The sequence below is a fragment of the Diospyros lotus genome, chromosome 1 (assembly GCF_014633365.1).
Source record: "Diospyros lotus cultivar Yz01 chromosome 1, ASM1463336v1, whole genome shotgun sequence".
Lineage (NCBI taxonomy): Eukaryota > Viridiplantae > Streptophyta > Magnoliopsida > Ericales > Ebenaceae > Diospyros > Diospyros lotus.
The window spans coordinates 45,614,760-45,627,916 of NC_068338.1; the positions used below are offsets into that span (position 1 = coordinate 45,614,760).

Genomic DNA, 13,157 nt, shown 5'->3' on the forward strand with positions numbered 1-13,157 from the left:
AAAATATCAAAATAATCAATTCAATTTATAGGAATTTGATAAGATGGATGGTGAGGTTTACCTAATCTTAATGAAAATAAAAAAAATCACCTATAGGTCAAAGTGGTCCATGAAGTACTGACAAGAACTTAAAAATGAGGGGTACAAGAGCTTTTGGAAGTATTGGTAGACTTATCCGTGGACTTTGAATTTTCAAAAAGAGCATTTATTTGAGCAATAAAGAGAAAAAAAGAAAGAAAATAAAATGATAATCCAAGCATGATTCCACCATTCAATTGTCAAGAAAAGAAAAGTCAGAAGGAGAGGCAGATATCACACGGCAAACATAGATCATGTGATTATTTTATTTTATTTTTTCTGTTAAGTTAATATATTAAAAAAAAAAAAACCTAAGTAGAGGAGTTCCAAAAATAAGTAAAGGAAGCAGTGTGCTTCTTGTAAATCCTTCCTCTTGTTTTAAGAAATTTCATGTACATGGTACTATTATTTTTACAGCTATATTAATTATTTTAATAATATTAAGAAATCATTGAACATTTAGTAGTATTACCTATTTAAATAAGTTCAGAGTATCATAAACGGTTTATTCAAATCATGGTACCAAATCAACTTTAATAATAACAATAAAATATTAATGCATGAAATTTTCTTTAACCATGAATAAAAACATTCTCCTCTGTAATTTTTTACTTCAATTATGAGTCTTATCCCATAATTTTAAACACAAATAATAATTTTATTTTTCTAAGAGAGAATGATGCAATTTTATTATTATGAGCCTTCAGATAGATCTTTTGAATATTTTCCCGAATTTTTTACTATAGTAATGTTGGTGAACTGTGAGAGACCAATAAAGTTTGAGAATTATTATTACGCGAATCTTGCTGCTAGTTTTAATTCTAATTGCTTCAAACAATTACTCTCATTCAAAGACGAAATCATTCGTATGTGCTGGTAGGTCACGTGGTAATGTCGGATGTAGCGGGGTTGTGCATGGTGGAGGCGGTGGTTCCCGTTGGGGATGGGCCGCTCCTGGGTGACCGGAACCTTTCCCTCTTGGACATTCACAACACCGTGGCTAATGGATTTGAGCTTCGTTACTGGAGCTGGAGTTTCGTTACTTCTATTGTGCGTAAGATTTGTTTTCTGATCATATTTTAGTTTGGGAAAAATCGAACACTGTTTTAATAGGTATAATTTTGTTATGGTTCTCACTAAAATCAAACCAAAATTCGAACCGAAACTGAACCAAATGGTGAGTAACCGAACCAAATCAAACCGAATCTAATATATATATATATATATATAATATATTATATACAATACAGCCCACTCGAGCCTAGCCCACCCCAACCCAATTTCCTTGCTTGCAAACCCTTCTCCCCTTCTCTCTCATTCCTCTCTCGACCTCGCTCTCGCTCTCTCTCACACTTGTTGCCTCTCACTCTTTGTCTCTCGCTAGGGATCGACCCTGCTTTCGCTTGCCCTCGATCTCTCTCACCCTCGCTGCCTCATTTTACTTGCTCGTTCACGTGAGCTCACCAGTTGCCCCTCACTCTCTACATCTCTCTTGCTTTTGCTCGCCCTCGCTGGATCTCTCTTGCTCTCGCTAGGGCTCAGCCCCTGCTCTTGCTCGCCCTCAATCTCTCTCACCCTCTTTGCATCATTTCTCTTGCTCTTCCGCTCGAGCTCGCTAGTCACCCTCGTTATCTGCATCTCTCTTGCTCTCACTCGCCCTCGTTGGATCTCTCTTGCTCTCGTTAGGGCTCGGCCCTTCTTGCTCTCGCTCGTCCTCGATCTCTCTCACCCTCGCTGCCTCTCGCTCTCTGTCTCATCTCTCTTCATATTAATTTATTTTTTATATTTATAATTTTGTTAGATGGAGTTGATTCATTCATTTCAGATGGATATGCATCAATTTACAAAGAATATATTAATGTTGTTAATGAAGGTATTAACTTTCGTAGCTAATTTTTTTTAGCTTAAATTACAATTTAATTATGTAAATATTAATTTATTGATCTTAACAATTGTAGGTTTGGAGATGTGATTTTATATCCAAAATTTTTTGTAACTTTATGCAAGAATAAGGTAACTTTATTAGAATTTATCTTTGTTTGTTGTGAAATTATCAAAAAAATTTATGAATACTATTTGTCTTTATTTATTGGTATGGATTAAACTAAAAAAAATCATAGTTAAACCGAAATCGAATGGTTTGGTTATGGTTTTAAATTTTTAAAATCTAATGGGTAATGGTTTAGTTTTGGTTTTAGTAATTTAAATTTAGCTTGGTTATGGTTTTGACAAAAATCGAAATCAAATCGAACCATTGCCAACCCTAGTTCATCTCCTATATATTATCCTTTTTTTATTTTATTTTATATAGTGTTGCATAGAAGACTAAAATGCATGCTACAAATAAGAGGTTTGCAGAGAACTCTCCTGTCCTGCCTAATGAGGTGCCTTACTTATATCCATGTAGTAAGAAAAGAAAAAAAATCATTAAAATGATTTATAATTGAAAAACAAATATGGTCACATTATTTTGGTAACAAAATGTGTTATAAATATAATTTTCTTATGAAATTTAATTTCTGTTGTTTGCAAAAAATAATCACTTCAAATGTCCAAATATAACTTTATTTTATCTTTTTATTGCTATATAATATGAATGACTTAATGTTGTATTATACATGTAATTTGACTTAATAATTATTTAAATTTCTTGCGTGAAATATTATTTAACTAAAGTAAGTGATAGTGATAGCAATATTTTATTATTATTAACTACTGTCCCGTAAAAATAAATTCTTGTGTGAATTATAACTGTGAATTATATTAATAAAATACATATTATAATATTAATAGATTTCTAATTCTATTTATATTGTGATAATGAGAACCGATCACCTTTTTCTGTCCCAGACCAAATACCTGCAAAAAGAGTGAGGACTATAGAGATTGTCCTTTATTTATAGATATCCCTTGGCCTTTCCTTTAAGAGATAAGAGATCTTTAAAAAATAGAGATTGATCCCTTTTTTCATGGAGAGAAAAGATAATATTCCCTAATAGAGATAATTCTTGAAATGTTGGAAATATTATTGGTTGATTGAATCTTCTTCTCTATCTCTTTCCAATTTAAAATCATAATAGAGATTATATAGACATGTGGAGCTCCTAGGAGTTGACATGTGGCGATTGCATATTGACTTTTATTGGCACACATGATTAATAGTAATCTCCCAAGAATAGTATAATAAAATTGACTCCTATGAATATTTCATCGTCACAAATGGTCCCTGTTTTGGAGCAATCTCAAGCCAGCAAGTAGACTTTCAAGATCTTTAAGTTCGAAGTCGGCTCTCCAGCAGCCATACGAAGCGTCTCCCTCAAGCGTCGAACAGTAATCTGCGAGCTGGCTTTCGGTTTTCTGGATCAACGGAGGCTCCTTCACGGCTCTGTCGAGCTTGGTTCGGCTGAACGGCTCGAGCTTCGGTATGTACGCATTGTATAAATATTAATTATAAATATTAATTATAATAACCATTATATATGATGTCGATTATTGAACAACATTTTCTTTCAACTTGATTATTGTTTTTAATGCTTTGGTTTCCTTATTTATTTATTTTTGTCTTGTTCTCAATTGCAGGCCTCATGGAGAAAATCGGATTGTGTAAGTATTATTTTATATTATATATATAAGTTGAAAGAATATATAAAAAATTAAAGTACGTTAAATAAGTCAAAAATAATTTTTATTAAATCTCATTTTTGTTGTTATATGATGATCCACATATATATATATAATAGTTCTTGCAATGTGGTATTTATCTTAATAAAAAATATTTTTTTTTCTGACAACCATAATATGGTACTGCACCTGTTATTATTAAAATATAATATATTATTTTTGTAAACGGGTGGAATTTGAAATTAGAATTTTATCTTGTGCTACACTTCGCTTACAACACAGTATTAGATCTGGCAAGGATAAAGGTTTTGCTCTTTGGCCTCTCAGGTTCTCTTTTTAAGGTCTAGTCAGGGGAAAATGCTCACTAAATAGGGGTTATCTTGAAAATTAAAAAATGCCAGACTACCTTTACGTTAGTAAAGAGAGATTAGAGATAGAAACTAACTATTAAGTTTCCCGATTTACATATGAAAAATTCTATCCGCAACCCACAAAATTGTCCTTCATGGCTCACACCCCCACCAAATCTTTCAATAATTTTAAAATACCTATTTTACAGCCCATTCTCTCCTCCAATCACCCCTGATCGCCGGCTGCTACCTCGCGTCTCTCTTTCTTTTCCGCATTATATACACACACAAACACATACATATATATATACACGCCATTGCTGGCCAACTCACACACACTGTAACATCCCGTTCGAGCGATAGGAAGGACCGGAACAACTTACTCTGATGGGCCTACACGAACTTCCCAGGGGGGTCACCTATCCCTGAATTACCCCAGGTTAATCAAGCTTAACTTAGGAGTTCTTTGCCAACATTCAGCCCAAAAGGTATTCAGCTGATGTTGTTACCTTTCTTACACTATCCTCGATATATATTAACTTCTCTGGGCTCTCGGGGTATTACATTCTCCCCCCTTAAGCACATGACGTCCCCGTCATACGACCTTACAACCGGTCCCAGATCTCTCCCCCCTTGCATGGCCGATGTGGGATTCGCCTAAGGTGCCTGCACGCACCCCCCATAGGGGCCTCACGCCCCCCTCGGGACTCAGCCTCCTCGCTGAGGTTTGCCCCACCACCGCGCTCAGAGGCTCGGGGGTCGGCTCTAATACCACTTGTAACATCCCGTTCGAGCGATAGGAAGGACCGGAACAACTTACCCTGATGGGCCTACACGAACTTCCCAGGGGGGTCACCCATCCCTGGATTACCCCAGGTTAAGCACGCTTAACTTGGGAGTTTGTTGCCAACATTCAGCCCAAAAGGTATCCAGCTGGTGTTGTTTCTTTTCTTACACTATCCTCGATATATATTAACTTCTCTGGGCTCTCGGGGTATTACACACACACTCTCTCTCTACGACGACTGTAAGGTGAGTCGGCGATGGTGGCCGACCCACCGCCATTGCTAAGGTGGGTCAGTGTTGGAGTCAAGAATGAGAAGGAAGTAATTGGAAGAAGAGGAGAAGGAGATTGGAAATTTTTGGGTTAAATCCTGCTTTATTTATCCAACAAACTTGTTAATATAGTCTTTTCTGATAATAGACTATACTGAGGAAATATCTCCCATATAATAAGGGAGCATCTCCCATACAAATAGGAAAGATAAAACGTGGCTGTTACACCAGCCTTAACAAGTAATAAAATAGGAACCCACTAACTAGAAGTTGTTACTTGTGCACTTCAGTTATTGACCAAGTCATCTAATTACTAATAAAAATAGTGAGAACTGCAATTGCCCTGCATTGCATAACATTTCCCCCTCCTTAAAAAATCCTTGTCCTTAAGGATTGAAGTCAGGATAGCTACGACGAAGCCTCATAGTGTTCTCCCAAGTAGCATCTTCAATTGGAGCACCTTTCCATTTGACAAGGACTTCTTCTTTAGCATGATACTGCCCCTTCTTAACCACATGTGTGTCAAGAATTGATTCTGGCTCAGGTAAGATAGTGTTGTCTGTAGAGACAGGAGGGAGTTACACATCCGCTGGAAGCTATCCACAATAAGGCTTGAGCAGGCTAACATGAAAGACATTGTGGACAAGAGACCCTGTTGGTAAATCAAGGCGATACGCCAATGGTCCAATGCGCTCAATAATCTTATAAGGGCCATAAAACCTGGGTGACAACTTGAGAGAACGCCTAAAGGCTATAGTTTGTTGTCGATAAGGTTGTAAACGAAGGAACACATAGTTTCCCACCTGAAAGACCACCTCCCTACAATGCTTGTCTGCTTGGTTCTTCATGCGATTCCTTGCCAGTTCGAGATTGTGACGCAACTCAGCCAAGATGTCATCCCTTGTACGTAAGTTCTCATCCACAGCTTGAACTTTTGTAGTACCTGAAACATATGGTAGTAACTTTGGTGGGGGCACCCCATAAATTGCTTCAAAAGGAGAAAGCTTTGCGACCGAATGTGTGGAAGTGTTGTAACTGTATTCAACCCACGAAAGCCATTCTGCCCACTGCTTTGGATGATCATGGGTGAAGCATCGCAAATATTGTTCCAAAGTTCGGTTGACCACTTCCGTTTGACCGTCGGATTGAGGATGATAACTCGAACTCATACATAAAGAAATATTTTGTCAAAAAGCACTCACAAATATTTTGTCTCTATCACTGACAATTGACATCGGCATTCCATGTAGGCGCATTACTTGTTCAATAAAAACTTTAGCTATAGAGATGGCAGTAAAAGGATGTTTAAGAGTAAGAAAATGGTCATATTTGCTTAGCCGATCCACCACCACCAGTATGACATTGAACCCATGTGAAAGAGGCAAACCTTCAATAAAATCCATCGATATCTCAGTCCAAATGTGATTCGGAATGGATAAGGGTTATAGGAGACCTGCTAGGCGAACACATTCAAACTTACACCTTTGGCACACAACACACTCCTTGATAAATTTTTTAACTGTTGCACTCATTTCAGGCCAAAAAGAAATTGTTACAGATACGATGCAGAGTTTTTGTGAACCCAAAATGGCCACCAATTGGGGAAGAATGGTTGTCATGTAAGACACTAGTAATAAGAGTTGAGGTTGGACTTAATAAAACCTTTCCTTGTTGTATCCAAACTCCATCTCTCATTATTAAATTGCTGGCAGTACTTGGAGAGGAATTTAATTTTGCAAAAAAAGGATAAGTTCTCACCTCTTGTTGTGCGATAACCCACCAATCCATCTTAGGCGTAGAGATAGCCTGAAACTGGAATTCCGCCATCCTTGACAAAGCATCAGCCCCTTGATTTTCAGTTCCTTTCTTATATCCGATCACATAATCATAGTCTAAAATTTTAGGAAGCCACTTGGTTTGCGTCGGGGTTGTTATTCGTTGCTCTAGTAAATATTTCAGACTTCGTTGATCAGTCCGAACGATGAAAGGTCTGCCCAGCAAGTAAGGTCGCCACTTTTGAACGACTTAACAATGGCTAGCATTTCCTTGTCGTAGGTCGATAGCGTAAGGGCTGTCCCCTTGAAAGCTTCACTAAAGTATGCAATAGGGCGATTTTGTTGACTTAGTATGGCTCATATACCAGTGCTGCATGCATCACTTTCAACAACAAATGGTTTGGTGAAGTCAGGTAGTTGTAAAATTGGTGGGGAGGTCAACGCATGCTTCAAGTTTTGGAAGGCAGCTTCAGCTTCATTAGACCACTGGAAACCCTCCTTGGAAGTGAGCTTAGTAAAGGGTGCTGCTATGCTCCCAAAACTCCGCACAAATTTCCTGTAATACCCAACAAGACTAGGATTCCCCTCACCCTTTTTACAGTTGTCAGCCTTGGCCACTTAAGGACAGCTTCAATTTTCAAAGGATCCACAGCTACTCCTTCGAAAGAAATTAAATGACCCAGATAATCCACTTGAAGAACTCCAAACCTGCACTTTGATTCTTTAGCCACCAATTTATTTTGTAAAAGGATAGAAAGCACAGACCTGAGATGTTTCAACTGATCTGTCCATGTTTTGCTATACACCAGAATATCGTCGAAAAATACGAATACAAACTTACGTAAGTAGAGTCTGAAAACATCATTCATTAAACTTTGGAAAGTGGAAGGGGCATTCGTCAAGCCGAAAGGCATCACCACGAACTCATAATGACCTTCATGAGTTCAAAAAGCAGTCTTGTATATGTCACTTTCTTTTACTCGAATCTAATGGTAACCGGCTCGTAAGTCAATTTTTGAAAAATACTTGGCACCAAACAATTTATCCAACAACTCATCAATTACGGGTATCGGGTACTTGTCCTTGATGGTAACCGCATTCAATGCCCGATAATCCACGCAAAAATGCCAGGTGCCATCATTTTTTTTAACTAGAAGGATGGGTGACAAGAAGGGACTTTGGCTTGGTCTGATTACCCCAACTTCTAAAAATTCTTTGACCATTTTTTTTATTTCAGTCTTCTAATAATGCGGATACTTGTATGGCCGGACACTAACTGGTTCATGATTTTCTTTGATAGGTATCTGGTGGTCTTGAGGACGTGCAGGCGGCAACTTTGTTGGTGTTACGAACACTGCAGAAAATTCTTGGAGGAGATCACAGATGGCGTTAGGTTGCGCCCCTCGATCAGCAGTTGTATGAAGATTTTCTACTGCTTGTACCTGCAAAAAATATCCCAATCCTGTTAACTGCAATAGTTCCTTGGGTGTCAATGGCTCCAGACCATCCTTATGCATTCCATGGAAGGTAAATTTTTGCCCTCCTTGCTGAAACGTCATGGTAAGTTATTTGTAATTGGTTTCCACCAATCCTAGCGTCTCCAACCATTGCGCCCCTAGCACTACTTGACATGCGGCCACTGGAAGGATGTAAAAATCAGCTTTAATTAGACAGCCTTGGATGACCAACGAAACCCCCAAAATTATATGTGCTTCCACCGTCTATCAAAATAGTCACATCCCGATTTTTAAGCTTCCCCATTACCTTGATAGTTTGAGGATGAGTCGTCCCTGACATTGCATGGAAAGATATGTCGGGCACAGGTTCATTCACTTCATCCTCCAATGCATGCTCGACACCTTCTGCCTCAGGTTCTGGTGAGCAATCTTCAATCATGAACAATTGAGGTCGCTGGCATTTATGCCCGAGTACAAACTTATCATTGCAGTAGTAACAAAGGCCTCGTTCACATCGTTCTCTAGCCTCCTGGCCTGTGATTCTCCGGATTGGAGCAGGACTGTTATTATTGCTTAGTTTCGGTGGTGGTGGGGGTCCAAGAATGCCTGCAGAATTGTTGTTTTCAATTTTTTGAGGAGTGCCAAGAGCAGGGGTTCTAAAGGTACTGAATCCTTTTTTCTGCAACCGATTACGTTCTTCCACCAATCTGGCTATTCCTATTGCATTAGCTAATGTCATGGGTTGTTTGATTTTTACATCTAATCTAACATCATCTTTCAAACCTGCAACAAAGCAACCGATAAGGAATTTTTCAAGTAAATCGTCTACTCGATGAGATAATTTTTTGAACTCGTCCTGATAGGTAGCAACTGTAGTATTTTGTTTAAGTCGGGTAAGGACTTCAGAAGGGTCTTCGTAATCAGTAGGACCAAAACGGAGCAATAAAGCTTTAGCGAATTCTGCCCATGTCACCGGCCCTTTGAACTTAGCAAGCCACTGATGCCATTGGAGGGCTATGCTTTCTAAGTGGAAAGAGGCGAGCTGAACTCGATGCTCCTGGGCAACTTCCTTAAACTCAAAATACTATTCCGATTTGTAGATCCAACCCATAGGGTCTTCTCCATCAAATTTCGGGAAGTTAAGTTTCAAATGGTGGTTATTTGGATGAGCGGAAGGTTGTGGGTGGCCAGAGGAGGCGTGGTTTAATGGATGAGAGGTCTCAGTTTGAGCAAAAGGGTTGACATTGGGATTGGTTATGTGAGTTTCTTGGACTGTTTCTAAATTCTGGAGTTTGGCCAAGATGGTTTGTAGTGTTGAGTGCCTCTCATCAAGGCTGGATTCATCTCGTCCCAATATCTCTTGTACCTCGTTTTGAAACTCGGCGTTGGTTTGATTCCGAGTTGCCATGACGAGCCGAACCTGTCTCTGATACCAATGTTGGAGTCAAGAATGAGAAGGAAGTAATTGGAAGAAGAGAAGAAGGAGATTGGAAATTTTTGGGTTAAATCCTACTTTATTTATCCAACAAACTTGTTAATATAGTCTCTTCTGATAACAGACTATACTGAGGAAATATCTCCCATACAATGAGGGAGCATCTCCCATACAAATAGGAAAGATAAAATGTAGCTGTTACACCAGCCTTAACAAGCAATAAAATAGGAATAAAATAGGAACCCACTAACTAGAAGCCGCTACTCATGCACTTCAGTTATTGACCAAGTCATCTAATTACTAATAAAAATAGTGAGAACTGCAATTACCCTGCATTGCATAACAGTCAGCAATGGCTGACCCATTGGGGGGGGGGAACTGCTAAACCGCGGGGGTGTCTCGAACCCCCGAATTAACCTTGCGATTTGGGAGGTCCCCGAACCATACCAACATCGTGGGGTTCGGAGATCCCTCGAACCCTCAAATGCTGCGGTTCAGGGAAACCCCCGAACCCCACAGATTGGTAGTCCCCCCCTTAGGTGGGTCGGCCATTGCTGACCTACCTTGGCAATGGTGGTGTAGACCCACCTCGCAACCATTGCATAGAGAGAAATATAGTGTGTGTGTGTGTGGGTCGGCTAATGGCGGTGGGTCGGCAACCATGGCCGCCGGCCGTGTGTATATATATATATATATACGTATGTGTTTGTGTGTATATGGTGCGAAAGAGAAAGAGAGAGGTGAGGCGGCGATCTAAGGTGGTCGTGGGTTGTGGGGGTAAAATATGAATTTTAAAATTAGTGAAGAATTTGGCGGGGTGTGGGATGTGAAAAACAATTTTATGGGCTGCGGATAGAATTTTCCTTTACATCTTTTGCTGAAATTGTGGAGTCGAGCAATAAGAGACGCTCGTGATAGTGTGTTAATTAAAAAAAAAGAAAAAGTTTTGGTCTGATAGGGTTGATGGAGCTTTTTTTTTATTAATGTTTAATTATTTTTTTATATAAATATTTTATAATTTCAAAAATAAAAAAGTTTGTTCACATTATTGTTTTCTTAATTTTTTTATTGCTTCCAACACTTTCACTATCCACCACTTTACATTGTTAATTTTTTTTTAGCGAAATGTGTTTCGCTCAGGGGAGTTGCCAATGACTTCTTTTCTTCTTGTTAGCAGCAACGATAGATTTCTTTAGATCTGAGTTCCTCCTCTGGTGCGGTGAGTGTTTGTTATCATTGATTTATTAAATTATTAGATAAATTATTCTCATACATTGCAATTTTTTTTTAGATAAATAAGTTTTTGTAATTTGCTTAAATTGGTTGAAATATCACTTTTGTTATAAACAATATCGATTAAGTACTTATTAAACTAAATTTACTCTTAATCTCAAACTAATTAAGAAAAAAACTAAAAAACATTAAAATAATTAAAAAAGCAAAGACTTTGGCCTAAACTAAATGATTGCCAAAACCTCGTGAAGATTCTTTTCTTAAAACCCTTTCTTTGTTGATAGAGAGGATTCTCTTATTATCAAACACGATAACGGAGAAGGCCTTTTTGTCACTTTCGTTTTTCTTTTCATCATCATCTTTTTCTATTTTTTTCACAAACGCATACATACATATATATTATTTCTGTTTTCTATCATCTGTCGTTGAGAGATATGATGAAGTCAACCATGATTTTCAATGATTAATTTGAGATTAAATTACAAATTTAGAGATAAAGGGATAATGTCTTTTGTTTTCTCACATGTTTGTTCATTTTATTAAATTGTACAGGTGCTCTTTATACATAAACAAATTATTAACAAAAGGTGTTTCAATCATATATATTACTTGTCCTCTTGTGATTAAAGCTTGTTTTTTTCCATCTTCAAATGTAAACAATTTTTCCATTCATTATTTCTTACAAATACAGCCAAACAACATGAGATTTTTCTTCTTGGTCTGGTTTTTAACTTTGAAATTTGTTTATAGGATATCTCCTTGTAAGAGCTTTAATTGGGCTACCACTCTATTTGACACTTTTGGTGTACAAATTCAGAAGAAGTCATGTATGAATGAACGAAGAAATTGAGAATTTCCTTCAAAGTCAAGACGATCTTGTGCCCATTAGCTACTCTTACTCCATGATTAATAAGATGACTACTGGCTTCAACCACAAGGTAGGTGAAGGAGGCTTCGCTCCAAGGGAGTGTTGCACTCTTGCTTATGCCTCCCAAGCCCTCTGTTTGTCCACAAGAAATGTGAGATGAATAGATTGAAATCAACACAAATCTTGCAGGGGCAAACATTGGTGTATATTTTCATTTACTTTGAACATAAGTGAAAGTAAAAACTTAATATTTCATGTCAAAAATAATGTGCGTAGCTAGAGGGAGCATGCAACCATGCATAGCATGTCAATCTTATTCCAACATATATAATTAGGCAACAATGCTTCAACTTTGTATACCATATTTACTAATAAGATGTTATTAAATTAATGTATCTTTATTTATGTTCTAATATAATTGCTTTGTACAAGGCGCATTTTGATTTTTTTTCTATTTGGTTCATTGACTTGCTTAACTCATTTGCAAGAAAGATGACAATTTGAGTGGGATTCAACGTGAATTTTAAGATTGTTGACACTTGACATTGTTCAAGACAAATATTGAGAATTTTCTAATTTAATTTTGTTAGATTTGAGGTAAATATAATATTTATGTTCCTTGAACAGAGCTGTAAAACAGGCTAACATATTTCGTTAGAAAGTGACACCATATCCTTTGTAAGAAAGTGACGTGTTGTACCTATCATTCTAAGGAGGGGTTGGCACAATATAAACCATACTCGAGCTATTTTGGGTTGCTATGTGAGTTAGGTGACTAGTCAAATTGGACTAATTTATTAGTTTTTTAATTCATAATTTAAAAAATAATATTTTTGAATAATATACAAAATTATAAATACGAAGATAACATAAATGTATATATGAAAGCGTTTATGCCTAAAAGAGCCATTGGCATGATTGAGAGATCGAAAAGAAGATTCCTTTCATCAGAAGTTGGGTTGGGATCTCTTTTACATGAAGACAAATTTCTTCTTTGTAAACGGGTTGGGGGTTTGGGTCTAAAAATGGATCCCTATGAAGGATTACTATCTACAGGGAGTATAAAATTAGTCTGGGTGCTTTGTTTCAGAAAAAAACACCAAAAAAAGATTTTGAGTCATTTTCGTAAAGTTAAAAATCTTTTAAAACTATTTTTATAATTTTAAAAATTTTAAAAACACATTTCCTAACATGACAAACATGCTAGATTTTGCCTCTAAGATTCAAGTTTAAAACTAAATCTTCTTCTTTTTTTATTTTAAAAATATTTTAGTCTTAGCTGCT

At 37.3% G+C, this 13,157-nt stretch overlaps 1 long non-coding RNA gene across 1 annotated transcript; it reads left to right on the top strand.

The window, feature by feature from the left end:
• The first annotated feature begins 3,332 nt into the window (after positions 1–3,332).
• On the top strand, positions 3,333–12,224 carry LOC127788069 (uncharacterized). Its single transcript, XR_008020295.1, has 3 exons — positions 3,333–3,500; positions 3,658–3,681; positions 11,756–12,224. It is a non-coding gene; the product is annotated as an uncharacterized LOC127788069 (long non-coding RNA).
• The last annotated feature ends 933 nt before the right edge of the window (positions 12,225–13,157 follow it).